The sequence below is a fragment of the Capsicum annuum genome, chromosome 2 (genome assembly GCF_002878395.1).
Source record: "Capsicum annuum cultivar UCD-10X-F1 chromosome 2, UCD10Xv1.1, whole genome shotgun sequence".
Taxonomy (NCBI): domain Eukaryota; kingdom Viridiplantae; phylum Streptophyta; class Magnoliopsida; order Solanales; family Solanaceae; genus Capsicum; species Capsicum annuum.
The window spans coordinates 97,254,691-97,258,410 of NC_061112.1; positions in this window are offsets into that span (position 1 = coordinate 97,254,691).

Sequence of the window (3,720 nt, forward strand, 5' to 3'; positions counted from 1 at the left end):
GAGATTTACTCCTTTTATTCTTTTTTCCAGTTGTGTTCTGTGGTAGATGTTCATGCTTATGTTATTTCGCTGAGGGAGCTCGTCATTGATTGTTGAATATCATCACTGCATCCTTTGCTTCTAGTTCGGCTTCTCCAAACACATCTGACCCAAAAATTATGCAGGTAAAACTGTGGTGAAGTGCAAGGAATTAAAGTTTCACACTTTTTCCTCATAGCGGTGAATTCAATACTCAAGTTAGATTTAAACCGATCCTAGCCCCTCCCATTTTGCCAAGTCCTTTTTGAAGGCTAAAATAGCCTAGGCTAGATAGTATTTCACTTTTTTGTTGCCCAAGTGGTATTTGTAATTAAATATCTATGTAAAACTATATCATTTAGCCTTATTTGCCCTATTATCCTTTGCTGGATGAGACTATTAAGTAAGGGCTCTGTAATTTATCACTGTTGACTATTCTCCTTCCTACTGGTTCCCACATGTTGAAGCATTCATATCTGTAATTATTTGTGTCCAAAGCATATATAGCTAGATAATTTGCTAATTTGTTCCCTTTCTTAAAAATGTGTTGTATTACTACTTGTTTGCCTTGAATATTTTCTTTAATTTCTGCCACCATATCTGTAATGCTCCATGGACACTCTCATTCCCTATTCAATACTTTGTTGATAAGCATGGAGTCAGTCTGTATAAGTACCTGATTGTAACCTGCTTTCTTACAATGTTGCGTTGCCTTTAATACTGTCATAGCTTCTATTGTTGTACTGGTTGTATCATCTACTTTAGTAGTTTCTAAATAGATTAGCTCCCTTGCTCAACCCTTAAATAAAAGTCATAAGAGCTTAGAACAGAATTCCCTCGTGATGCATCATCAGTCTTATATTTGACCTATTCCTTTGGTGGTAATTCCCAATGCACTTTAGTATATTTCAACCTAGGCTTGATGCATCCTATTTCACTAAGTATTGTTGTCCAATTGCCTGAGAAAACTTTTTTAGGCTTTCTAACTTTCAACAACATATGCATTGTTTTAACCACATTATGAGTTATTCTTTGTGCATTTACCATCCTCCGTTCATGCTTGCTAGTGTTCCTCCTCTTTCATAATTTCCAAACTATAATACTTGGTAGTACTTTATAGTATGATTTCAAATTCGTCTTAACTTCAGCTCCCCATTACTGCATAATCACATCCCTTAATGATAGAGCATGAATGTTTATACCTGCAAAAGAAGAAAAATAGGACCAAGTACTGTTAGCAATTTCTGACCTCAGAAACACATGTGTCATGATTTCTTATGCTAGTGTATCACAAAACCAACATTCCGATGGCCCATGAATTCCCCATCTTCTCACTCTGTCATCCATTGGAACCGTGAATTTTCAGACCCTCCACGTGAAGAAAGCAATTTTAAAATGCAAACCCTTCACCCATATCCACTGTAGATAATATTTTTTTCTTCTTTGTATCGAATGTACTGCCATGCTGATTTAACTGTGAGTTCCCTTTGACATTTAACATCCATTGTGGCTTATCAAAAGCTTTACCCTGTATTGGAACCTTAATGTTATTGATTATATGCTCGACCAATCTCTCTAAAATTATACTCTTCAAGACTTCCACATCCCACTGCTCTTCTTTTGTAATATCCCTCACCTCCTTATAGGAATCTTCTCATTTGAATTTCCCCCCATAATAGTGTATAGATTCCCCAATCCTGTCCATTTGTTATACCGAAAAGAGACTGTATCGTGTTTAACACTCTATCCGATCTGATACTCAATAAGATGTCTTACTTGAAGTATTTTTTTCACACCTGAGAGCCTCCTCCCACTTTCCACTTTACCAGATTAGCATGCATCTTTTTTGCAATATTTATTTTCCATGTAACGGTTCCACACAGACTTCTTCATCCTAAAATTACACTATAATTTACAGAACAAAGTTGTTGATACATCTTGAAGCAATCTAAACCCCATTCCCTCTTTTCTTTTGGAAGACATAAATTCTTTTACTTTGATCAATGTTTTTCCTTTCCATATATGCAACTGCTTCAAAAAAATATTGGGCCATCATTATCTAAATTTGATTAAGGACATTTAATGAAAGGTCCATTAATATAAACAATGGATAGGAATACTCTAAAGCACATGCTTTATTAAAATTTCTCTTCCTCCATATGACAATAACTTTTCCTTTTATGCTTGTAATTTGGAGTTGATTTTGTGGATCATTTGCTGGCAGTAATTCTTCTTCTTCTTTCTACAAAAAATTGAACAACCTAAACATATAAAAGGAAATTCTTTCCTTAATATACCATTAGTCACTTCTGCAGTTATCACATCACCTTCTGAAATTCCATGATGCATATAGATAACACTCTTATCTTTGTTTATCTTCTGCCCAGATACTTTTTCGTACCCATCCGGCGTGTTAGCCCCCAATAACATAGTTCTCACATTAGCTTTACACTGATCACACAGGATTATCATATCATCTGTAAAGGCTAAGTGATTGATTTTAAGTTGATTTTAGGACTTTCCCTAGGCAAGCCAAACCTTTTAAAATTCTTGTTCTCTATCAGCTTATTCAAAGCTCTAAACAAAACCTCTGATGCCAAAATAAATAATGCAGGAGATAAAGGATCTCCTTGCTTGACTCCCCTTGAAGACTTACAGAAACTTTTAGGTTGTCCATTTAATAGAATAGAATACCAGTTTTTTTCTATAAGTCTAAAACCAATATCAATCAATCTTTCACTAAAGTGCAATCTTCTCAACCTCTTCATCAGAAAAAAATCACTCCACTCTATCATATACTTTCTATCATGTCCAGCTTTACGGTCATATTAGGATGTTTACCTCTCTTTCTAATCTCTAAAATAATTTCTCGAACCAATAAAATATTTTCAGTGATGATTCTACCATGAACAAAATCTGCCTATTCTTTTGAAATAATTTTTGGCAACACCTTCTTCATCTTTTCATGAATTATTCTTGAGAATATTTTATTCACAAAGTTGCTCAGTGAATTGTAGAGGCAAAAATTAAAGACCAATCTCAAATTAAAAGTAATCCATTCAAAAACTTAATTTTCTTTAGCAAAATCTAGTACTTGAGCAATTGGATCTCACTCAATTCCTGGGCTTATTCAACTTGAAAGTTTAAAGGTCCGGCAATCTTTATAGATGTTGCATGGCATGTAGTCCTCAAAGCCGAAGCTCACTTCAAACGATTGCATAGCATTAGTTGTGAAATATTAGTGTCAAATGAGCTTTTTTTCTTTTTAAAAATATACTAGTTAGAAACAAGAAACTTTTACGTAGTTATACTAATTATTTAAATAAATTAATAATTATCATAACTAATGATACTATTTCATTTTCAAAACATAACAATAGTCTGATTATAAAATATATACGACCTTCAAACAAATCTCACAGAACTAGGAATTGAATAACTCTATTCCTTGCTTCTGTCTTTTCCGTCGGAACTTTCTCCTAGCTTTACATAGCCTACATACACTTGTATATCAGATGTATGTCATGTATACACTTGACACACACATGATGTCTGTACGCACACTGATCCATAGGATATACAGTAGTATATACCTGACATACACCACTCACTGTTTGCTAAGGAGGAGGAGAAAAAGGCATTACATGTTAGTCGTGATCCAACCTCAAAATCAACTACAACATTCAAATATATAATATTTAC